General features: G+C 43.6%; 2 long non-coding RNA genes across 4 annotated transcripts; one reads left to right on the plus strand and one right to left on the minus strand.

Annotated features, from left to right (window-relative positions):
* Positions 1 to 720: 720 nt before the first annotated feature.
* Positions 721 to 1,455, minus strand: LOC120945585. Of its 2 annotated transcripts, XR_005750600.1 has the most exons (3): positions 1,429 to 1,455; positions 1,112 to 1,251; positions 721 to 946 (listed from the first exon to the last, which is right to left on the minus strand). It is a non-coding gene; the product is annotated as an uncharacterized LOC120945585 (long non-coding RNA). The 2 variants fall into 2 exon arrangements; XR_005750599.1 differs by lacking the exon at positions 1,429 to 1,455 and having other exon boundaries at positions 1,112 to 1,261.
* Positions 1,456 to 3,267: 1,812 nt separating this feature from the next.
* LOC120944843 lies at positions 3,268 to 4,000 on the plus strand. 2 transcript variants are annotated; one of them, XR_005750501.1, is made up of 3 exons: positions 3,268 to 3,294; positions 3,470 to 3,609; positions 3,775 to 4,000. It is a non-coding gene; the product is annotated as an uncharacterized LOC120944843 (long non-coding RNA). The 2 variants fall into 2 exon arrangements; XR_005750500.1 differs by lacking the exon at positions 3,268 to 3,294 and having other exon boundaries at positions 3,434 to 3,609.
* Positions 4,001 to 26,645: the final 22,645 nt, after the last annotated feature.

A 26,645-nucleotide genomic window follows, 5' to 3' on the forward strand; every position in this document is an offset into this window, starting at 1 on the left:
AGTGCATCAAGAGCCACCACACATAGACAGATCCTGGACATGCGCTTCAAATGTCGTATTACTCTTGTCGAGTTACTCCTGACCAACAAACAACGTCAGAAGCGTCAGATCCTGGGCTAAAGAAAAACACACCTGGTCTGGTGCTCAGTGGTCCAAAGTCCTCTTTTCTGATGAGAGCAAATTTTGCATCTCATTTGGAAACGAAGGACCCAGAGTACGGAGGAAGAATGGAGAGGCACACACTGCAAGATGCTTGAAGTCCAGTGTGAAGTTTCCACAGTCTGTTGATTTGGGGAGCCATGTCATCTGCTGGTGTTGGTCCACTGTGCTTCATTAAATCCAGGGTCAACGCAGCCGTCTACCAGGAGATTTTGGAGCACTTCATGTTTCCTTCAGCAGACAAGCTCTATGGGGATGCTGACTTCATTTTCCAGCAGTACTTGACCCCTGCCCACACTGCCAAAAGCACCAAAACCTGGTTCAATGACGTGGGATTACTGTGCTTGATTGGCCAGCAAACTCGCCTGACCTGAACCTCATAGAGAATCTATGGGGCATTGCCAAGAGAAAGATGAGAGACCAAACAATGCAGAAGAAAAAGAGGGACCCCACAATCAGGAGAATGTCAGTGTTTGTAAGTCACCACATCCCTAGAGTTATGGAAAAAACATGAAATACCCCCTCAAGGGTGGGACTTTATAAGTGACACAAACACGTGAATGAGTAGAAAAATATATAGCAAATTTATTTAAACAATTTAAGTAAGGACATCGTACAGTGTCCTAGCAAGGATAAAAAACCACATGCAAGTGGTATACAGATCCTATTTGTAAAGCAATAAAACAGACATGAGACAAAAATTGGTCCAACCCGACAGCCGTTTCGGTATCTGTGATCCTTCTTCAAGGGGTATTACAGACGATCATTGTGTCAGAGAAATACATGTCTATTAGAAAAGAGATATATACACATATTACATAGAAAAAATTCAACTTAAACAATATTTACAACTCTAGTGACCGAAATTGTTAAAAAACATGGGGAAGGGGGAGACAAGAAAAGGACAACCATACAACTATGTCATTTATCAAAACAGATATGAGTTACTTACAGTCAATAAGATCTGTAGATAGAGTCCTGTCTCAGTGTGAAAGTACGCCAAAAACAAGGGGAAAATGCTGTATATGGAGATCAATGTCTCTGTGTTCACGGGGAGGATATACAATCATAGCCTACCAAAAAGGTCCACGCCTAGGGAAGGAAGGGAAAGAAGAAAGAAAAAAAAAAATAAAATAAAATAATAATATATATATATAATATGCATATATCATTATTTGTTGCATTCAAAGAGTTAAATGCAGACACACATTTATAGCAAAAAAGAGTAACCCCATAGAGCTGGTAATCCAAAAATGGAGAGTAACTTACCAGATATGGGAATCCATATAGGAGAGGGTATGTATGTGCCAGAGAACAAAAGTTCAGCCACAAGGAGACAAACTACCCAGATTATCCTATGTTTCAGGAAGGGTGGATTGCTGGGTGATCGCAGGCAGAGATCACTGGAAAAAGGAATTTAGGAGTATATATAAATAATATGTATGGCTAGTCTGGTGAAGTGTGCATAAAGGCACAGCACCAAAAACAAACAATAAGCCAAACATCAACAACCAGTGGTCCTACCTGCATGTGAGAAGTCTCCATAAGTCCAGCAGACGCCATGACAGTCAGAGACAATAGTGTCTGCAATGGGCTTAAATAGAGTCCATTAGTGGCTATGGCGCATGCGCGCGCGCACGTGCTGCGTAGTGACGCAATTGCGTCTTGGAAAAAAAACAAAAAAAAAACGGGATGGGCTTGAATAAAGTACATTAGCGGCATAGGCGCATGCGCGCGCGTATGCGCTGCGTAATGACGCAATTACGGAAATGACGCTATTGTGATGAAACTCGCAAGTGGACACCAGCACATTGATATCAATGCGGTGACTACACTCGAACAATTATTGCCTGCACAGTCCAAATACATTTAACAGACGCCATGATAGTCAAAAGTATGGACGTCGCATGTGTCGATCAGCATGGTAACACCATTGCTGCAATGACACATGTAGTAGCGTTGGCATGATGATGCAATCGCGGCAGACGGGTATAAAGTCGCAATTATATCAATGTCAATATGGTGATTCCATATATGACGTTGATTAAAAATTGAAAATAAAATTAAATTAAAAATTGGAAATAATAAAGGGAGGAGATATCACTTAAATGAGTGATTTTGCCAGTGCCAATCCACCCTTACACAAGTATATAACCCGAATTAGGATGACAATGCCATCAATACGGGGGAAAAAAAAAAAAAAAAGGGGGGGGGGGGTGGGAAAGAAAGAAAGAAGGAAGGGAGATGGAGAGGGCCTTTCGCACAGGGCGTGCCGGATATCGCCCAAATAATGGGAAGGAGCCGGCATGAGTGTGTATTATTTCCAATTTTTAATTTAATTTTATTTTCAATTTTTAATCAATGTCATATATGGAATCACCATATTGACATTGATATAATTGCGACTTTATACCCGTCTGCCGCGATTGCATCATCATGCCAACGCTACTACATGTGTCATTGCAGCAATGGTGTTACCATGCTGATCGACACATGCGACGTCCATACTTTTGACTATCATGGCGTCTGTTAAATGTATTTGGACTGTGCAGGCAATAATTGTTCGAGTGTAGTCACCGCATTGATATCAATGTGCTGGTGTCCACTTGCGAGTTTCATCACAATAGCGTCATTTCCGTAATTGCGTCATTACGCAGCGCATACGCGCGCGCATGCGCCTATGCCGCTAATGTACTTTATTCAAGCCCATCCCGTTTTTTTTTTTTTTTTTTTTTCCAAGACGCAATTGCGTCACTACGCAGCACGTGCGCGCGCGCATGCGCCATAGCCACTAATGGACTCTATTTAAGCCCATTGCAGACACTATTGTCTCTGACTGTCATGGCGTCTGCTGGACTTATGGAGACTTCTCACATGCAGGTAGGACCACTGGTTGTTGATGTTTGGCTTATTGTTTGTTTTTGGTGCTGTGCCTTTATGCACACTTCACCAGACTAGCCATACATATTATTTATATATACTCCTAAATTCCTTTTTCCAGTGATCTCTGCCTGCGATCACCCAGCAATCCACCCTTCCTGAAACATAGGATAATCTGGGTAGTTTGTCTCCTTGTGGCTGAACTTTTGTTCTCTGGCACATACATACCCTCTCCTATATGGATTCCCATATCTGGTAAGTTACTCTCCATTTTTGGATTACCAGCTCTATGGGGTTACTCTTTTTTGCTATAAATGTGTGTCTGCATTTAACTCTTTGAATGCAACAAATAATGATATATGCATATTATATATATATATTATTATTTTTTTTTTTTTTTTTTTCTTTCTTCTTTCCCTTCCTTCCCTAGGCGTGGACCTTTTTGGTAGGCTATGATTGTATATCCTCCCCGTGAACACAGAGACATTGATCTCCATATACAGCATTTTCCCCTTGTTTTTGGCGTACTTTCACACTGAGACAGGACTCTATCTACAGATCTTATTGACTGTAAGTAACTCATATCTGTTTTGATAAATGACATAGTTGTATGGTTGTCCTTTTCTTGTCTCCCCCTTCCCCATGTTTTTTAACAATTTCGGTCACTAGAGTTGTAAATATTGTTTAAGTTGAATTTGTTCTATGTAATATGTGTATATATCTCTTTTCTAATAGACATGTATTTCTCTGACACAATGATCGTCTGTAATACCCCTTGAAGAAGGATCACAGATACCGAAACGGCTGTCGGGTTGGACCAATTTTTGTCTCATGTCTGTTTTATTGCTTTACAAATAGGATCTGTATACCACTTGCATGTGGTTTTTTATCCTTGCTAGGACACTGTACGATGTCCTTACTTAAATTGTTTAAATAAATTTGCTATATATTTTTCTACTCATTCACGTGTTTGTGTCACTTATAAAGTCCCACCCTTGAGGGGGTATTTCATGTTTTTTCCAAAACAATGCAGAAGAGCTTAAGGCCGCTACTGAAGCATCCTGGTCTTCCATAACACCTCAGTAGTGACACAGGCTGATATCTTCCATGCCACGCCGCATTGAGGCAGTAATTGCTGCAAAAGGGGCCCAAACCAAGTACTGAGTACATATACATGCTTCTACTTTTCAGGCGGTACGATATTGTACAATCCTTGTTTTATTGATTGCATGTTATATTCTAATTTTCTGAGTTTGTGGATTTGGGGTTTTCATGAGCTGTAAGCCATAATCATCAAAATTATGACAAATCAAGGCTTGGACGATCTTGCTTTGCATGTAATGAGTCTATCTCATATATTAGTTTCACCTTTTAAGTTGCATTAGTGAAATAAATGAACTTTTGCACGATATTCAAATTTTTTGAGTTTCACCTGTATGCATACTTTTATTCCTACTGGCCTATCTGTGAGGTTGTTTTAGAATGTTTGGTTAAATAAATATTTTTAATTATTAACTTATACACACAAATTATTGAAGAATTTTACATTGTGTACTTATTCATTGGAAATACAGCTGGTTTTACAAAGCAGTGGACTTTGGGAAGATGGCTTCCCTGGGCTTCCTGTTAACATCAATAACTGCAATTTAATATTAGGTATACTATCTATTAGGGATTTAGCTAGGATTATCAAAGACCTGGGGCACCCTTGGGCACTCAAAGTTGGTTATAGCATAGTATAGTGTGCTAAATGGTGGGTGTGGCAAAACTGTACTAACAGTGGGAGGAGCTTAAAGAGGCAAAAATTAGAGTGGAAGTTCCACCCAAAAATGGAACTTCCACTTTTTGGAATCCTTCCCCCTCCGGTGTCACATTTGGCACCTTTCGGGGGTCAGAAGGCAGCAGATACCTGTGTAATACAGGTATTTGCTACCACTTCTGGGCATAGATCACCTCGGTGATCGAGATGACTTATGCCACTTCCGGATCCTACTCTGTCCTCCCCCGCTGTCTTCTGGGAGACACACAGGTTTCAGAAGACAGCATGGATCAATGAGGTCACGCAGCGCAACTTGCGCATGCACGGTAGGGAACCAGGAAGTGAAGCCGCTTCCTGATTTCCTTGCCGAGGATGGCGGCGGCAGCTGCAGCTGAGAGTTGACTGACAGATTGGCTGCGGCAGCCAAAATCGCAGGCGCCCTGGAAAGGTAAGTGTCCATATATAAAAATGTTGTAGCTGCTGGCTTTTAATATATTTTTTTCCGGCGTTATCTCCGCTTTAAGGTTAAATAAAGCCTAAGCAAATTCAATGAATACATTACATACAATTGCCACAGCCTTTGTATTGTTACCATCAAAATATGCTTTTCATTTCTGTGCCCCAAGTAAGAATGTTATAGACTCTCACTTGTGGCATCAGCACAATAAATATAAAAAATGGATGTCTTCCCCACCCTTTATACATCGCTTTCCTTTTCCCCCAGTGCACATCTTATCCCCCTCCATCACCCCCCCAGTGCCCATCTTTTCCCTCTCCACCCCGTGCACATCTCTCCCCCTTCCCCTACTTACCAAAGGTAAATATCAACAATAAAAAAAAAAAATGAAAACTCCAAAATATCGCCCCTAAAACCATTTTACCTTAAAAGACCTTATCAACATGCAATATATATGACTATGCCTCTGAAATGAAACCTCAAAATTAAACCTTATTTTGAAAACCTCCAAATAAAATACCCCCAAAACAAAATCAACTTTTTAAGTTAAGCTTTGCAAAAAAAAGTTTAAAGTGGAGTTCCACCCATTTTTTTATGTTTGTCTGTGCTGCATGCCCTAATCTCATATAGGTAGATTCAGAGAGATGGGAATACATTTAGGGCGGTGTAGCCTAGCCTGTTTAGGCTACACCGCCGTAAATTAGCTAGGCTAGTAGTGATTTTCAATCTACTTACCTGCTTAATCTACGGCGGCGTAGCCTCAAACGAGCGGGCGTAAGGGCGCCTAATTCAAATTGGTTGGAGGGGGGCGTGTTGTATGGAAATGAGGCTTGACCTCACGTTTTTTGACGTTTTTTGCTACTGCGCATGCGCCGGGCGCCTACATTTCCCAGTGCGCATTGCGGCTAAGTACGCCGTACGGGCCTATTGATTTCGACGTGTACGTAAACGACGTAACTCCCGATTCGCGGACGACTTGTGCAAACGACGTAAAAAATTCGAACCTCGAGGCGGAAACGGCGGCCATACTTTAACATTGTTATTCCACTTCATAGATGGAATAACTTTAGGCCGCCTAAGGCCTTACGGAAACGACGTAATTCGACTACGGCGGCCGCGCGTACGTTCGTGAATCGGTGTACAAGCTCATTTACATAATCTACGCTGGCCACAATGGAAGCGCCACCTAGCGGTCAGCCAAAACATTGCAATCTAAGATAGGACGGCGCAAGCCGTCCTATCTTAGATATGTTTAAGTGTATCTCTGTTAGAGAATACACTTAAACATAGGTCGGTGCAGATTCAGAGTTAGGTCGGCTTATCTGTAGATAAGCCGGCCTAACTCTTTCTGAATCTACCTAATAGTGTTCAAAATGGACAATTTTTATTTATTTTATTGCTTGTAAATACCTTTATTTTGTAGTCCTTCATTACTTCCTCCTCCTTATTAGCCTAGGCTATTAAGTCACAAGGCTATTCGCAAGGGTTTCTGGGATAGGCATCATGTATCCCAGTAGTCCTTGCAAATAGCCAACTTCCTCTGACACTCCTGTTGCTATGGAAACCTGACTAAAACCTATTACATCGCTTGTGCAGCACTGAGCATGTGCGAGATCTGCAAGACTGAAATCCAGGAAGTCATACAGTCTGGCTTCATGATGCCCACACTTAAGATGGCCACGGTCTATTTCTAGATTATAAGCTAACTAAATGCTCTAACAACCTAACAAAATGGACCTTAGTTTACAGACTAACTTTACTAGACTACATTAAGCTTGTGTATTACAGGGGTATTTATATTTAAAAAGTAAAATTGTGGGTGGAACTCCCCTTTAACCTACAGTAAAGACTTTAACAGGTTTTGTAAAGGTTTGTTCTTTATTTTCTAAATAGGTTCCTTTAAGCTAGTGCATTGTTGGTTCACTTACCTTTTCCTTTGATTTCTCTTTTAAACATTGTTTTCTTTGTCTGAATTTCTCACTTCTTGTTTCTCCTCAGTAAGCTTACCCCCATCATCCAAGCCGTTCTGGCTGGGGGCTAGTCAGTCAGAAAAACTTACTGAGGAGGAACAGGAAGTGAGAAATTCAGACAAAGAAAACAAAGAAAAATAACATTTAGGCCCCGTACACACGGGCGGATAATCTGCTGAAAACGGTCCGCCGGAGATTTCTGTCTGATGGTTGTACACACAATCAGACAGAAATCCGCGCGTAAACAATACGCGGGGCGTGGCCGCGCCGCGGCGATGACGGCCCTGGAAGTTCAAAGCGAATCAGTACGACGCATGCGAGGGATGGCGGACGGTCGGACGTGTCCGGTGAGTCTGTACAGACGACCGAACACGTCCGACAGACAGGTTTCCAGCGGATAGATTTCTTAGCATGCTAAGAAATTTTTATCCGCTTGAAAAACGGTCGGCTGGACAAATGTCAGCCGAAAAATGTCCGCTAGGCCGTACACACGACCGGATTTGTCTGCTGGAACTGATCCGCGGATAAATCCCAACGGACAGATCCGGTCGTGTGTACGGGGCCTTAGAAGGGAAATCAAAGGAAAAGGTAAGTGAACCAACAATGCACTAGCTTAAAGGAACCTATTTAGAAAATAAAAAACAAACCTTTACAACCCCTTTAATAACCTAAATTCATAAACAATATACCTCAAAATAAATGAATACCCCATAAAGTAACCACTGACCTGAACCAAAAATTCAGTTAAATACTAATATGTCCACAACAATAGGAAAAAAACAGCAAAGAGATTGATTGCCAAAAGACATAGCAATGTCAATCTCTCCATATGTAGTTTATCAGCTTTGCATAATCTTTCCCTACAGCAGCTTCCAACACATACAACTATGGCTTCTCTGTGCCCCCTCTTTTTTAGCTTATCCAAAATCCTCCTTATTGCCCCTTCTAAGTTTGCTGGCCACAGTTCAATGCAGTGAATTATGTTTTTTTTTTCCTGGGCAAATGCGCAAACATTTTCTGGGGCCCCAACTCTCCAACCCTTACATGATGCATTTTGTTTCCCCCCATCACCATCCTATAGTGATAACGTAAAGCAAAGAATCTGACTGGTTGCTGCAGCCAGTAATATGGTAAAAATAAACAGGTACAACAAATGTATTTCTGAATTTTAAATTGTTAAACTATATCTCTAGGCTAAACATTCTTTAAAGTTTGGATAGTGTGGACCCTCTGTCAAGTTTTTATTGCTGTCTGTGTCCCCATTGCAGAGATTCACTATTCTGTTTGTCCCAATGACTACTGTCACTAGGACAGAAGGTGAAGGGAAATCCACAACTCTAAAGTTGTCCTCGGAACTAAAGGTGAAACTGTTCCAGGGACAACTGTCTAAAGCCCTGTACACACGATCGGATATCGGATGGAATCTAATCCGATGGGTTTTTTTCGGCGGATATCCAATGAAGCTGACTTTCATCAGTCTTGCCTTCACACCATCAGTCAAAAATCCGATTGTGCCAAAACGCGGTGACGTACAACACTACGACGAGCCGAAAAAAATGAAGTTCAATGCTTCCAAGCATGCGTCGACTTGATTCTGAGCATGCATGGATTTTTGTCCGATGGAGTTCCACACAGACGATCGGATTTTTCTATCAGTTTTTTATCCATAGAAAAAATCTAAAACATGTTCTATTTTTTTCACTGATGGAAAAAAAAAACGGTGGGGCCCACACACGATCAGTTTGTCTGATGAAAACAGTCCATCGGTCTGTTTTTATCAGACAAACCGATCGAGTGTACACAGCTTTAGAGGAGAGTTCCACTCACTTTGGGAGATTTCCTCTGGTACATAAACAGAAAATTACAACCTGGCAGCAGTTTTAGGCCCCTTTCCCATGTACGGATCCCGCGAGGATCCGTACATGTGTATCCGATCACTCCGTTGATCCCCGCTGAGCCGACAGATGACAGGGCGGTCCCTGCACACTGTGCACACAGGGACTGCCCTGTCAGATCTCCGCTCTCCCCTATGGGGGGGATCGGATGAACACGGGCCGTCTGTGCGTGTTCACCCGATACGCTTTGCAGATGGATGAAAAAATAGGATTTTCCTCCATCTGCAGAATCGGAGGATTGCAGACCCGGATGAGATCGGGTGTCAGCGGATGTTCATCCGCTGACACCTGCTATCTCATAGGGTTCAACCACTTAGCCCCCAGACCATATTGCTGCCAGACCAGAGCACTTTTTGCGATTCCACACTGCGTCGCTTTAACTGACAATTGCGCGATCGTGCGACGTGGCTCCCAAACAAAATTGGCGTCCTTTTTTTCCCAGAAATAGAGATTTCTTTTGGTGGTATTTGATCAACTCTGCGGTTTTTCGTTTTTGCGCTATAAACAAAAAAAGAGCGACCATTTTGAAAAAAAATTATATTTTTTACTTTTTGCTGTAATAAATATCCCCCAAAAATATATAAAAACACTTATTTTCCCTCAGTTTAGGCCGATACGTATTCTTCTACATAGTTTTCGTAAAAAAAAAATCGCAATAAGCGTTTATTGATTGGTTTGCGCAAAAGTTATAGCATTTACAAAATAGGGGGCATTTTTATGGCATTTTTATTAATATTTATTTTTTTACTAGTAATGGCGGCGATCAGCGACTTTTTTCGGTACTGCGACATTATGGCGGACACTTCGGACACTTTTGACACATTTTTGGGACCATTGGCATTTTTATAGCGATCAGTGCTATAAAAATGCATTGGATTACTATAAAAATGCCACTGGCAGTGAAGGGGTTAACACTAGGGGGCGGGAAGGGGTTAAGTATGTCCCTGGGTGTGTTCTAACTGTAGGGGGGGAGTGACCTCACTAGGGGAAATCACTGATCTTCTGTTGATACATTGTATGAACAGAAGATCAGCATTTTCCCCCCTGACAGGACCGGGAGCTGTGTGTTTACATTTATATGTACACTTTAAAGCCTAAGTTCACCTTTTAAGAAAAAATAATTGTCTATTTTTTGTTGAAAAATGGCATTTATTAGATTTTTTTACAGGTGCCTGCAAAGCATTGCATCCATGTCCGGCTCCTGCACAGTCTCCCTCCAGCTTTGTGCCCATACGTTTGTATGTGCTTTTAGTTACGCTAGGGGAAGAGTGAATGGACTATGAGCGCGCTGTTTAGCATGCTTGTGTTCCATCAAGAAATACTGCAGTGTAAATGGGACTTGTAGTTTCTTTAGCTACGCTGATTTAAAATGTGACAGCAGCTGCAGGAAGAAGAACCCCTGTCTACTGTCACAATGCAGGGAGGCTCAGGGGGGTGAGAGGGGCAGGAGCTGGAACATGTTAACTGTTACACTCAATGTACGGGTGCTAGAGGTATCACCTGCTACTATAGTGTTAGAACAGTCACAGCATTCATCATTAACATCTATTAATAAAGACAGAGGTTGAAATATTTTGCATTGATTGTAATATAGATATGTCACATTATCAACACTACTTCTAATTTCCCACAATGGTTTTTAAATGGTTCTGGTTTTATTTTTTAAATCATCAATTCTGTTGTTTTTTTTTTGTTATACTATAATATATATGTTATTAATAATATCTTTACATATACATTTATATACAAAAACAAATTGAGATCTAAAATGATGTAGAAATTCCAGATTTATACAGATTGGTACAAAAATAAATACATAAAATCTTGTATATTTAATTTAAAACAAATAGGCAAGCAGCTGAATTCTAAGGCAAAGTGAACTCTGAGACCCTTGACTTGGGTCAAAGTTTAGACTCATCTTGTTTTGGTGTTGTTTTTATGTTTCAGTTAATGTAATTGGTTTCACATGTTTTGGATCAGAATTTACCCTCAACTTTCCCACTGTTTATATGAGTACAGATCTGTCACAGACTGTGGGACATTGCACAGATGCAGACTGGCATTGTAACGTGACAAGCTACTTTTTAATGGTAATTGAAGTGAGCAGTGCAGTGTGCGGCACGGGTTCAACTCGCGCATACACATGTCAGTTTTATTAAAGCAGACACCCTGAGGGGTAATTAGACAGTAATTTCTCTAGTAATTTGTGAGCTGAGTGTAGGTTACTTGTGACAATTTAAAGGCAATTGAACTTGGCAGAAACCACTTGTAAATCCCATTACAGTACAAAAATTGTGAAGTTATGTAATCGCTGACTATCAAACTAGAATATGCATGTTTGAGTAGAAATGTGTTGGGTGTAAACTGATAACTGAGGCATGCATAATATTCTATGTGATCCAGTTTGGCAAGAAAAGGGAGTTATCAAAGCAAACTCTACTATGGCTGTGACAGTTTTGATAGGGGAGGCAATTGCTTGCTCAAGAGTCTTCTCAAATTCTTTAGAAACTTGGGGGGGGGGGGGGGGGCAAGGCATGGTGGAATGCTTAAAGAATCTTGATTGTGGCAAGTGTTACAAAACAAGAAAAGTCTTTCTGGGAAATGAACAAAAAGACTATTCTACTGGTTGTAAAGGATTTTGGCTGATTGGTTAGAGCCAGACAGGCAAGGATTCATTTTTGTTTTATGCTTGGTGTAGACAAGCTGCCTAACAAAGCGGAACATCACTCACTTAAGAACTGCCCACCGCATATATATATATATATACTTGTTTCGTGCACGAGACACTGTGGGCGCCCGCCAACTTCACAGTGGGGGAGCCGGCCACCCGCAATCGCTCCTCAGAGAGGCAGAACAGGGATCTGCCAATGTAAACTAAGCAGATCCCCGTTCTGACAGGAGAGTACAGTGAGATCGTCTGTTCTTAGTGATTAGGAACAGTGATCGCTCTGTACTCCCAGTCAGTCCACTCTCCCACAGTTAGAAACACCTCCCTAGGACACACTTAACCTCTTGTTCGCCCCTAGTGTTAACCCCTTCCCTGCCAGTGCAATTTATACAGTGATTGGTGGATAATGTAATAATGTCACTGGTCCCAAAAAAGTACCATATGGGTCAGTGCCCATCAATGCAGCCGAATCAGTTCCCATCTGCAGCCTCACCATTGCCATGAATACACCCTCTGAACCCAGAAGCGATTCAGTTCGCATGCGCCGCGCTTTATACGTTTTTCATTCATTCATTCATTCAATGCAGCCTCACCATTGACATGAATGCAGCCTCACCATTGCCATGACTGCAACCTCTCCATTGCCATGAATGCAGCCTCTCCAATGCCATGAATGCAGCCTTACCATCGCAATCAATGCATCCTTACCATTGCAGCCTCACCTGTGCCTGAATGCAGCCTCACATGTGCTATGAATCCAGCCTCACCATTGACATGAATTCAGCCTTACCATCGCAATTAATGCAGCCTTACCATTGCAGCCTCACCCGTGCCTGAATGCAGCCTCACATGTGCTATGAATCCAGCCTCACCATTGACATGAATTCAGCCTCACATGTGCCATGAATGCAGCCTTACCATTGCTATCAGTGCAGCCTGATTGATGCCCATCTGCAGCCTCAGAGGGGATAGGAAAGGGGCACGGTAATCAGGTCTACCAGAAGCAATAGCGCCCAAATAGTAAAAATCAGATAAACCTCATGATTTGTTTTTAGATTGTAAGCTCTAACGAGCAAGGGGCCTCCGATTCCTCTTGTATCAAATTTTATTGTAACTGTAATGTCTGCCTTCATTTTGTAAAGTGCTGTGCAAACAGTTGGTGCTATATAAATCCTGTATAATAATAATAATAATACAAATTATGATAAGCGGTAACCTTAAAGAAAATCTATCACTTTAAGAATACTGAAATTTGCTGACAGATATCAAGTGCAGGAATCCAAAGATTTTGGAACATGCCTGCAGCAGCTTTGAGTATCTTCTGCCTTTGCCCAAATGCCAAGCTGCTCTGATTATGCAAAGCTCTGACACTTCTGGGTTATGTCAGGGTTTTCTACTAAGTACCGTCCCCACATATTTCTGTTGGCCCATTACTATGTTGAGCTCACAGGCCAGTAAGAAAGTGAGGGAGGCTGGAGGGCATAGTCTCTGCCCAATACTTTCAATTTCTAAATCTGAAAATGTCATTATGAATAGTCAAAAATGTCTGAAGACAATTTATAGTTGTGCTGTGTCCTCATTGAGAGAATCCTGAAGAGATGCATAGTATAACCTACATATTAAATGTAACACAATTATAAAATTATTACATTGATAACATTTTGAATTCTGTAATGAGTATACTGTTTAACATGGTAACTATTGCCTGTAACATATTTTTTTAACCACTTGACGACCGCCGCATGACGATATACGTTGACAGAATGGCACGGCTGGGCATAAGGGCGTACACAACATAATCGTATACATTTTACAATATGTATTGATCAAAAAAAAAAAAAAAAAAGTAACTACAACTCAACAAGTATTTTAAAAGAACCCCCTGTCTAAATGTTTTACAGAAGTTTTCTAACTCCCACAAGGGAGCATTGGGGGAATACGTAATATACGTACTGGACGGTAGTAGCTTCAAAAGCTTTAATATCCTTATGGTCATAGCTAGAACTGTCGTACCCTCCCGTCCCCTGGTGGAGAGAAGATGTATTAGAGTATGTCTATATTTTATTGATGACATTTGATTGTGGTACCTGTATAACTTTGTCAGATGTACCATTCATGAAACCATGTGATATTTTTGTTATACGCAGAATGCCTGTTTTCTAATGATTGTACATGTGCCGTTCAATAAACAATTTAGGAAACTAAAAAATCATAGATAATGCAATGATAACTTTACCACATTACTCTAAGACCTCGTACACACAACTGTTTTCCTCTGCAAAAACCATCAAGAAAAATGCTGGCAGTGCATCTTTGACGAGAAAAGCGGTCGTGTGTATGTTTTTCGTCAAGAAAAATGTCGTGGATCTCGACGAGAAAAAAAAGAGAACCTGCTCTCTTTTTTCTCGTCGGGAGTCTCAATTTCTTTGCCGTGTTTGTCGTCGGGCTGGTTTACGACGAGAAACACGTTCGTGTGTATGCTTAGAAACCCACGCATGCTCAGAATAAAGTATGATACGGGAGCACACCTTCGGTAAAAGTAGCGGTTGTAATGAAGATAGCACATTCGTCACGCTGTAAAAATTATTGCATAGTTTAAATGCTGCACATTTAAATCATCTTTAGAATGGTACAATAATGAACAATAATGAACTTATTTTGCTGCTGATATTCACACTTTTGTTATGACTAACTTTTTGTAAAAAATTTCATGCTGATCTCATGAATTTTTTTGATTTATATAGCAAGATATATTTATTTTTTTAAATACAGATCTGCATTTTTAATTATTATTTAATTTCTAGTCATCTCCATGATTTATTTTTTAATTTTGTTGTGTCAAGTTACCACAATTTTAACATTATTGTTTGGTGTTATCTGATCTGTCCCTTTATAATTAGACCTTTTGTATTTTTTTTAAAGTTAACCTGCCTACTCACAAGCTAAACTTTTGGGTTGATTAAAAACACATAGGGAAGTATGAACTGTAAAAAAATGACCATTTATTCCGGTAAAGAATATAAATAAAATAAATAGAAAGCAGCGCTGGAGAACCTGCTGCCATTTGTGCAAATCTGTGTGGACACTAAAATTGGGACATTGAGAAGGACATACAGGAGGGAGCCCAATCTGGTCCTGGACTCCCAGAGGTCAGGAACAGCAGCAGGTCAGATATATGTCTCAAGTTTGTGGTACTACAATAGGCTGCCTTCTGTCAGACCACCTTGAAGCAAGGCCATCACTTTTTGGTCTTCATGGTTGCCTTCCCTCCAGTCTTCTTTGCTGCCTTCCCTGCAGCCTTTTTTGCTGCTTTCTCTGCAGCTTGCCCTGCAGCCTCATCTGCAGCCTTCCTTCTCCGCTTGCCTGGAGCCAGTGCCTCTGGAGGTGTACTTGTGCGAGGAGGAGGAGGAGGAGGAGGAGGAGGAGGAGAAGGAGGAGGAGGAGGAGGAGGAGGAGGACGAGGAGGAGGAGGAGGAGGACGAGGAGGAGGAGGACCGTGGCTACAAATTACAGTGTATTCGGTAAGTGTGCCCCTTACCCCCTTATTGAGCAAACTAATTAGGAGGGGCTCAAATTGGAGGCATTGGTCCATGGACATCTGGCTCATTTTGGCCATTACTAAGGTGCCATAGCCCTCTTCAGGGGTGGTAGGCTGCTGGAGTGTGGCCTGTGCCTCTTTAATCAGGGCCAGTGCTGCCTCGCTCCTATCCCTCCTGGCCCTTCTTGTTGGAAGGCAGATGGGAGGCACCTGGCACCTTGTTCTGCCACTTGGCCCTGCCACCTCCTCTGTGCCACTTGGCCCTGCCACCTCCTCTGTGCCACTCACTCTTGCCACCTCTTCTCTGCCACTCACCCCAGCCTCCTCCTGCCTGACACTTTCCAGACCCTCATCCTGGCTGATATCCTCCTGTGTATAAAAAAGGGACATAGTTTGAGTTTTGGGTTCATCAATCACACACAATTTTCAGCTCATGACTGTTGCAAATTTATTGAAAAAAAATAGAAAGGACAATCATTCTGACCCCAGCAGTTTTCATTCTTTTCTCCCCAACTTTTTGGGCCACTACTGTCTATTGATATGGAAAACACTTTTAGATCAAACATTAGATATTTTTTACATATTAACATCTATTTTACATTTTTTTTCACAATAAATACATTTAAAAAATACTATACCTGGCTCCAGACAGCCACATCCGGGTCTTCCTCCAGGATGGAAGGCTCATCTTGCTCCTCAGAAGGCTCAGCTTGGCTGCAGGGAAGGCTGGAGGGTTGGCTTGAGGTTTTTCTGGAGGGAAGTCTGGGGGGAAGGCAGGAAAGTGACTGCCTTGCTTCAAGGTGGTTGTCAAGAAAGGACAGTCTGCTGTAGTACCACAACGACGGTACATATACCTTCCCTGCTGCTGCTCCAGACCTCTGAGAAGCCAGGACCTTGTTGCGCTCACCCCTGTATGTGCCTCTCAAGGTCCCAATTTTAGTGTCCAGCTGTTCAGTGGTAACATGGAGCATCCTTGTGTGCACAAATGGTAGCAGGCTCTTCAGTGCTGCTGTCCTTAGCCTTTTTAGCCTATGGATGTGGTCAGAGCGGGCAGCTTCCTTAATCTAAAAAAGAAAAGTGCAGCGCTAAGTGAATATAGCAAGAACTATAAACTAAAGTGAAAAATAGTAAGAGCAAAGGAATGCTCTCAACTAAGTGAATATATTCTGGTGTATGGGAAATGGACTGAATCCACTACTACCAGCAAGTGTACTTAAAAATGTAAAAGAAAAATAGTGCATACATATAATATGATAAGCAATGAGAATAATACAACTGATATGAGTCCAATTGAATAGTGATGATAAATTGGATGCCCACTGTGAGAGGGTAGTCCCATATGGAAAAACAGAAGAGAAGTCACTTTGATCGACTAAGTTGGAGCATGTAAGGTGAGTCGTCTCAAGGCAAGAATCAATAATAAGATCCACTGTATGGTCCAATAATAACCCAGGCAGGTATGGAAAATCACATCACTGTATCACTATTTCAGGGTCAGTTAAGCCATCCAAGGATCACTGATAATTGTAAGAAATGGGTACTCTTACCAGATGTGATGGACACACTCGTCAGCGACGGTGTGTCAATAAGGCATATCCGAGCTCCTCGAGCTGGTGGCAACCATGAAACCGGCGATGAGGCTGTTGGAGATCGGCGTCAGTAGCTCTCCTATATCCAAGGTGAGGTGAACCACTGAAGGAATCCTCATGGAGAGCAGCAGGTACACATATTCAAAAATGGGAACATGGAAGGAGAAGAAAAAATGCTCCACATGGTGTAGTTAATTTCCAATAAAAAGGCCTTTATTGGCATAGGTAAAAACACGATAAAAACAAGCAAAGGCACAAGCCTTGTGAAGAGGCTAGTACAGGTGATTACATAAAAAATGAAGCGTGGTGAACGGGTAGCACAAGTAGGCTATGTACCCGACATGTTTCGAGGCAAGTAGCTCTTCAACTGGGGCATAAACCTACTGACCCACACCACGCAATATATATACTAAACATAGGCAATGAATTAATTGTATTACAAAACCCAAAACAGCTGTGATGAAACAGATCTGGATATCAGGCCAATTCTGGTAGTAGCCTGTAGACAACACCCATTATTCTCAGCCGGGAACAACCACTCGTAACAAAGACCGTCATGTGATGCACTCAGGAGAGCGGTCATTGGTCCAGTACTCACCTTGAGGTGCGTGTGCGTCATCGCGCTCACCCGCGGCGACGCAACCACGCTAGACTCTCAGTGTTTGCGCTCCAAACGTGCCAATCACAGAGACGCACACAAGACGTATCTCCGCGTCATCACATTGGCACCATGATGTCATCACGTCGCGCTGATTGCAATGCGTTCCATGTAACACCCCTGGGCGTCACCAGAAGGACTGGCCATCCCGTGGTGAAAGGCAGTCACAACGTGATGTTAGAGGGAGTCGCCCAATATAACTAGGTGACACTAGGTAAACAAATAACGATGTGTGACACATTGGGCATTAGAGAAGGGGAGAAATGAACAGCAATTAGGAACAAAGCAGCGTGGATGCATAAACAAAATTCCAGGTTACATATAAAAAGGTACAAAGGCCAAAAATATATGCATACAAGAAGGAGATAATATGGAAAAATGAATATGTACATAAATCGTAGGAACTGAAAAAAATAGTCCTACTTGGGATAACGCATATGCCAACAAATATCACAAAAGTGATTTAAGATTTGTTGATGAATGCGTTAAAGTCCCATTCGATGTTTAACCCATGAGGCGAGAAACATCGGAGCTGGTAGATCCAGTACATTTCAAGTTGGGAAACACCTCTAAATTTACCAATTACCAATACTGTGGTTGGTCTTACCCTTCTTGATACATGTGATATGCTCATTGACCCTGATGGAAAATGTGCGTATAGTCCTGCCGACATATTGCTTCTTACACGGGCATGTCAGGAGGTATGCCACATACCGGGTATCGCATATAACAAAATCCTTCATCTGGTAAACAGTAGATGTTACTGTAGAAGTAAAATTCTCTATTTTCCTACTTGTGAGGGTATTGTGAAGGCACACATTGCACCTACGGCAGGCATAGAACCCCTTGTATTCAGGGAAAAAGTGGGTTTAATTGGAGGGTCTGCCACATTAGGAGCAAGTTTGTTTCTAAGTGACATAGCCCCCCTAAAGACAATGCCCGCCTTATCGGGGAGTACCGGACCCAGGAGGGGATCACTTTGAAGCACATTCCAATGGCGATTGAGAATGTTTTTTACTTGCTTATGTTGTACTGAATATTGGGTGGTAAACGCCCATTTGAACTTGGTATCAGGTATACGTTTGGGTGAGCGCGATGACGCACACATACCTCGAGGTGAGTACTGGACCAATGACCGCTCTCCTGAGTGCATCACATGACGGTCTCTGTTACGAGTGGTTGTTCCCGGACGAGAATAATGGGTGTTGTCCACAGGCTACTACCAGGATTGGCCCGATATCCAGAGGTGTTTCATCACAGCTGTTTTGGGTTTGCCTATGTTTAGTATATATATTGCGTGGTGTGGGTCAGTAGGTTTATGCCCCATTTGAAGAGCTACTTGCCTCGAAACATGTCAGGTACTGTCAGGAAAGGTTCCTCCCGCTGGTGATACTGCCTGGTATTTGGCGTGCAGTACTGTGGTCCACCACCAGGTGTCTCCTGGCATTCTGCAACTGCCAGGGGAGCTCTCCCCTGGTGGTATTATGTGATCCTTGGGCTGCAGTACTGGCGTCCACCAGCGGGGGTTTTTTGGCAGTGTGGGGCCGACATCTCCTGCGATCAGGCAGCACCTGAGCCTGATTGCAGGAGATGTGTATAAATACCTGGCAGTGACAATCAGACCTTGCCTTGATATCTTTCTTGCGCCCTAAACCTGAAACCTGTACCTGAACCTGGAATCCTGTTATCCTGTACCCTGTGCTCTGTACCTACACCTGTTCCCCCTGTGATCCATCCATCCCCTCCTTGTCCTGTTTGTGCTCCCTTTACCCAGCTCTTAACCTCCCGTTGACGATCCTGGCCTGGCCCTGTTGTGATTCCGGTTTGTCCCTATTACTTGTACATATTAGTCTATTACTGTTATTATTTGTGGTTTCTGTTGGTGTTGGTTGGAGTGTTTTTGGAGGTTGTTATTTTAATATATTATTTCACTATCCTTAATAAATTATATTTTCACTTAAAACATGTCTGGGTTCCCTCAGTTGCAGTCCACACAATTCTAATCACATCTGATTCATGATAGTATATCTAGGCCATCCCTGATCAGAAGTGACTGCACAGAGGAACCATACTGGTTTCCGTTGGCTTGTTGAAATGAACCCTAACGTGATTCCCTATTATGCTTTGCTGGCGTCTAAAAGTGGTGACTATCTACGCCAGACACTAAAAGAGTGGACCCGTGACCAGGTGTTAGAGATCATCCGTTTGGCCCACTCCCAGGTTGACCAAGGTTGTGTTTTGTTTGGAGAGGTGCAGCCTTTGATCCAAATATGTGCTGAGCTAGCACTATCCTGTGTTCCAGGGACCTGTGATGATTTTTCTCCCCCTTTCAGTGCTGATCAGGTGGAATCTCTGGTGTGGCTGCTAGAGGATGATCCATCATGCTTTTGTGAGCACTATTCAGTTTGTTCCCGACAAAAACTTTTGGAATGTATTCAGTCAGTACAGACCCCTGTCAGACAGGCAGCATGTGATTCATTCTTTGTCCAACCAATACTCTCTGCATGGTCTTATATGTTACAATCAATCCCAGCCAACCCACAGCAAACCACTTCTACCATCAGACACCTACCTGTTCAAAAGTCTGTTCTCCCATCACCCATGGCAACCCCAGTCGCAGCTCAGTATACACTGCTTCCCACCAGATACCAATACCCAGTCTCTGCTCCCTGTACCTATCCTGCATTCAACCCACCTGTCTCTTCTCAGCTGCCTACAAAACCACAAAAACTTCCTCCAGCTACTGTTCCCTCTTCTCTGCCATATCCCAATCCTCCTTTCCAGTCTGCTGCACCCCTTACCTACAGAGCTTCTGTGGCTAAGTTCAAGAAAAAACGAAAGTTTTTCCCAACCAAAACGATCCTGCCAGTAACCCAACCTGTCTCCACACCAACCAACCTGCGCCAGTCTGCTTGCTGCCAGCTGAACCTGATAACCAGCCTGATTCTGCCGAACCTCTACTTGCTATCCGGCCAGTGCCTCCGCCTGAAGTTCCTGTATGCCAGCCTGATGTTCCTGTATGCCAGCCTGACTTTCCTGTGCCAGTTTGCCAGCCTGACTTTCCTGTGCCAGTTTGCCAGCCTGAAGTTCCTGTGCCAGTTTGCCAGCCTGAAGTTCCTGTACCAGTTTGCCAGCCTGATGTCTCAGCACCTGCCCTCCAGTCTGATGTCTCGGTGCCTGCCTTCCAGTCTGATGTCTCAGTACCTGCCTTCCAGTCTGATGTCTCAGTACCTGCCTTCCAGTCTGATGTCCCGGTGCCTACCTTCCAGCCTGATGTCTTGGCGCCTGCCTTCCAGCCTGATGTCTTGGCGCCTGCCTTCCAGCCTGATGTCTTGGCGCCTGCCTTCCAGCCTGAGGTGCCAGAGCCAGTTTGCCAGCCTGAGGTGCCAGAGCCAGTTTGCCAGCCTGAGGTGCCAGAGCCAGTTTTCCAGCCTGTTGTTCCTGTGCCAGCCGCCCAGCCTGTTGTTCCTGTGCCAGCCGCCCAGCCTGTTGTTCCTGTGACAGCTGCCCAGCCTGTTGTTCCTGTGCCAGCTGCCCAGCCTGTTGTTCCTGTGCCAGCTGCCCAGCCTGTTGTTCCTGTGCCAGCCGCCCAGCCTGGTGTTCCTGTGCCAGCCGCCCAGCCTGTTGTTCCTGTGCCAGCCGCCCAGCCTGTTGTTCCTGTGCCAGCCGCCCAGCCTGTTGTTCCTGTGCCAGCCACCCAGCCTGTTGTTCCTGTGCCAGCCGCTCCCAGCCTGTTGTTCCTGTGCCAGCCGCCCAGCCTGTTGTTCCTGTGCCAGCCGCCCAGCCTGTTGTTCCTGTGCCAGCCGCCCAGCCTGTTGTTCCTGTGCCAGCTGCCCAGCCTGTTCCAGTGCCAGCTGCCCAGCCTGTTCCAGTGCCAGCTACCCAGCCTGTTGTTCCTGTGCCAGCTGCCCAGCCTGTTGTTCCAGTGCCAGATGCCCAGCCTGATGAGCTTCTGTCTGCTGCCCAGCCTGATGGGCTTCTGCCTGCTGCCCAGCCTAATGAGCTTCTGCCTGCTGCCCAGCCTGATGAGCTTCTGTTTGCTGCCCAGTCTGATGAGCTTCTGTTTGCTGCCCAGCCCGATGAGCTTCTGTTTGCTGCCCAGCCTGACGAGCTTCTGTTTGCTGCCCAGCCTGATGAGCTTCTGTTTGCTGCCCAGCCTGAGGTGTTCCTGTCCGCTGCCCAGCCTGAGGTGTTCCTGTCCGCTGTCCAGCCTGAGGTGTCCCTGTCTGCTGCCCAGCCCAATGACCCAGAGCCTGCTGCCCAGCTCGACGACCCGGAGCCTGCTGCCCAGCCCGATGACCCGGAGCCTGCTGCCCAGCCCGATGACCCGGAGCCTGCTGCCCAGCCCGACGACCCGGAGCCTCTGTCTGCTGCACAGCTCGATGACCCGGAACCTGCTGCCCAGCTCGACAACCCGGAGCCTCTGTCTGCTGCCCAGCTCGACGACCCGGAGTCTGCAGCCCAGCTTGATTTGCCCCTGTCTGCTGCCCAGCTTGATGTGCCTGCTACTCAGCTTGAGATTCCTGTGTCTGCTACCCAGCTTCATGTACTTTTTGCCCAGCCTGAGATGTCTGTACCCGCTGCCCAGCTCGAGCTGCACTTTGCCCGGTTTAAAGTCATGGACCTTCCTCCGGCCCAACCTGATGTGACTTTATCCGCTGCCCGGCTTGACACCATGGACTTTCCCCAGCAACAGCTAGTTGGAGGTTTCCGGGGGCCGCTCCTTTGAGGGGGGTACTGTCAGGAAAGGTTCCTTCGCTGGTGATACTGCCTGGTATTTGGCAAGCAGTACTGTGGTCCACCACCAGGTGTCTCCTGGCAGTCTGGAACTGCCAGGGGAGCTCTCCCCTGGTGGTATTATGTGATCTTGGGCTGCAGTACTGGCGTCCACCAGCTGGGGGGTTCTTGGCAGTGTGGGGCCGACATCTCCTGCGATCAGGCGTCACCTGAGCCTGATTGCAGGAGATGTTTGTAAATACCTGGCAGTGACAATCAGACCTTGCCTTGATATCTTTCTTGCGCCCTAAACCTGAAACCTGTACCTGAACCTGGAATCCTGTTATCCTGTACCCTGTGCTCTGTACCTACACCTGTTCCCCCTGTGATCCATCCATCCCCTCCTTGAAGAAAAATGTTACTGCGCTGATCTAATTATCCAGAGGTATTTAATCTCTGGGAATATGGACATAAGTGAAATATCAGGGCCACAATGTACCCAATCTTAAGTGTGAATAACCTGAATACAAACAATAAAAAATATAAGAAATATATGAGTCATACAAATGTGACACAGTGATTTCAAACTTAAATCATATATCTAGATCAGTGTGTCAGCATACAATCCATATGCCACAGTGCTTCTATGAGAAAAATGGCTGTTGCTGCTACTGACCAACCAAATAGTGAAAACAATACGAAAGATATTACAAAAAAAATATATTATATATATATATGTGTGTGTAAAAACCCAATATGCAGTACGCCAACTGCACCGTGAGTTGTCCAATAACCAATATTGGAACAAAATAAAATATCAATAAAAGTGAAATAAGCCTCTGGCCTCTGAGGCTGTTTGGACACACACATTGAGGGTGCAGCACACCAGCGCGCACGGACCCCTTGTAGCAATACATGCGGAGCACAGCGGGGCAAGCACACCTCTTAGGACGCCACTTAAATGCTGGTCAGCGGCTTTTAACGGTTGACACTGCCAAAGACACTCAGTGCCGGTCAGAGGCACTTTATATTGTAAGTGTTATATTTTTTTACCTTTTTTAAATAAATACATATTTTAATATACTACACCATGATGAGCCCCTTGTTTTTGAGGAATTGATGACACCTTGTAAAAGGGAAAAGGAGGCAACACCCACTGACCGACAAAGAAAAGACACCACTTTGGAGCCTAATAATATCTGGGGTCTGGTGAGTGTTGATTTTAACCATTGGTGATGGTGGCACATCTTTGTCGGGTGGAAGAGATAGCGGCACTTTCCTGTACACAGCATTACCAACATTGAACCTTGTGTTTGCTGGAACCTATTGTATAAGAGCAAGATTGCCTGTCATTTGGACTATTTTTAAGTGCAGCCAGCACATTGCACATTTGTATGGTTGTTTGATAATTATTTCACTTTTATTGATATTTTATTTTGTTCCAATATTGGTTATTGGACAACTCACGGTGCAGTTGGCGTACTGCATATTGGGTTTTTACACACACATATATATATATAATATATTTTTTTTGTAATATCTTTCGTATTGTTTTCACTATTTGGTTGGTCAGTAGCAGCAACAGCCATTTTTCTCATAGAAGCACTGTGGCATATGGATTGTATGCTGACACACTGATCTAGATATATGATTTAAGTTTGAAATCACTGTGTCACATTTGTATGACTCATATATTTCTTATATTTTTTATTGTTTGTATTCAGGTTATTCACACTTAAGATTGGGTACATTGTGGCCCTGATATTTCACTTATGTCCATATTCCCAGAGATTAAATACCTCTGGATAATTAGATCAGCGCAGTAACATTTTTCTTCTTAGAGCACTATTGACCCCCACTAAGGGCACACAGTACTGCAGCAGATCACAGTTCACATTTATTTATTTATTTATTTTCTTTTGCGCCGGTGACACTCACAACCAATTGTCATCCCCTCCTTGATCTGTTTGAACTCCCTTTCCCCAGCTGCTGACCTCCCGTTGACGATCCTGGCCTGGCCCTGTTGTGATTCCGGTTTGTCCCTATTACTTGTACATATTAGTCTATTACTGTTATTATTTGTGGTTTCTGTTGGTGTTGGTTGGAGTGTTTTTGGAGGTTATTTTAATATATTATTTCACTATCCTTAATAAATCATATTTTCACTTAAAACACGTCTGGGTTCCCTCTGTTACAGTCCACACTATTCTGATCACATCTGATTCATGATAGGTACATAGCCTACTTGTGCTACCTGTTCACCACGCTTCATTTTTTATGTGATCACCTATACTAGCCTCTTCACAAGGCTTGTGCCTTTGCTTGTTTTTATCATGTATTATTCTCATTGCTTATCATATTATATGTATGCACTATTTTTCTTTTACATTTTTAGGTACACTTGCTGGTAGTAGTGGATTCAGTCCATTTCCCATACACCAGAATATATTCACTTAGTTGAGAGCATTCCTTTGCTCTTACTATTTTTCACTTTAGTTTATAGTTCTTGCTATATTCACTTAGCGCTGCACTTTTCTTTTTTATTTTCTGTACACAACATTGTTCCATTGTTGGTGCTGGCGGCTACATTTATTCCAGCTTCCTTAATCTATCAATGAATTCACTGAGGAAAACCTTCTCATTAAATGGATACATTTTTTCTGCAAGACAAAACAAAAGACAACTATACTAAATGTCAATCACAGTCTATAAACTCTAGTAATGTTTATCCCCATATAGGCCTTCAATCTCTATGCAGTATAGGCCAAGTTCAAATCATACCTTCCTTCACTTTAACGACTTCCTCCGCACACCGAACGTAGGTACGACACATGCGTGTTAAGCTTTATATAAACTACGCATGCGTGACACTCCGCACACGTCGCCCGCCCATGATGTTCTTACTCGATGTTTCCCCGCCCCTTCTCTTTCGGCACGCAAACGACATGGCGGAATCAGATGAGCAGGTGTCTCCAATTAGGCCTAGTTCATCCAAAAACGACGACATGGCGGAGTCTGATAAGCAGGTGTCTGTAATTATAAATTCTTCAAACGATGACACAACAAGCCCAGAGCCTGATGAGGAAACGTCAGAAACGAGGAGCAGATACAAGGCATCTAACATGTCTTACACGGAAATGGTGGACATATTGCTAAAGTCTGATTACGATGGCAGGCATGGGCCCTATAACCACCCTAAGGAAGGCCAAAATTATGGAAAAAGTGGTAAAAAGTCTGAGGAGACATTTTGGGGTGAAAAGATCGAAGGAGCAGTTCAGAAAGAGGTGGTCAGGCCTCAAACTGAGGGAGCCGGAACAGTTAAGGAGCATTAAGAGAATGCTTGAAAAAAGTAAGTACGGTACTTCTCCTGTTATTATTGTTTTTCAGAATTTGCATGTTGCTCCATGTTGTTGCTTTTGAATATTGGACCTTAAAAAATTCTGGTCGTTTCGGACACATCGTTCGGCCACTACATACAATGTTTTATGAAGATACAGGGTTAAAAAAAATGTAATATGCCTGATTATATTAAAAAAATATTTTTACATTGGTGTCTAGCTGATGCGTTTGTAACTAGAATTAAAATCAAAATTACATCAGTCTAAAGGAGAGGACACTCAGCAGCTGTTTACACATCTGCACTCAAGAGCACTAGTGTGGGCCACCAGAACAACCTTTTTAGTGTGACCCACACAGGTGCTCCTGTGGATTTTTGGGGTGTATACATGTGTGAAACTTGTCCCAAAAAGGTGAGTAGTCAATATTTGTGTTTGCAAAAATCATGTCTTCTGCTTGTAACTGCCCAACCAGACACTTGTACCGCCACTTCCAAGCAATGGCCCAGATTCAAGAAGCACTTGCGCCTGCGCAACCATAGGTTACGCAGCGCAAGTGTTACTTGCTCCGGTGTAACGAGTGCTCCTGATTCAGGAACCTCGTTACACCGACTGCAGGCTAAAATCTGCGCGGCATAAGGCTCTTATGCCTCGCAGATTTTGGGCTGCATTCTTGCGGGGGCCGCTAGGGGGCGCTCCCATTGTGTATCAGCGTGTAGTATGCAAATTGCATACTACCACTGATTCACAAGCTTGCGCGGGCCCCGCGCAAGCCAGGTACGTAGTTTTGTTGCCCTGCTCCCCGCAAATATCGCGCAATTCTACTTGAATCTGGGCCAATGTTTAATATTCATATTTTTGCCCTCAAATATCTGTGTGCTAAGTATACCTTTTGTTTCAATTTCATAGGGGAGAGAAGACTGGGAGGACACCACTCCTCAGAGCCCAGGAAACCCAAACCTCACCAACCACCTCGCCAGGAACCCAGACCTCACCAACCACCTCGCCAGGAACCCAAACC

Source organism: Rana temporaria, chromosome 7, assembly GCF_905171775.1.
Source record: "Rana temporaria chromosome 7, aRanTem1.1, whole genome shotgun sequence".
Lineage (NCBI taxonomy): Eukaryota > Metazoa > Chordata > Amphibia > Anura > Ranidae > Rana > Rana temporaria.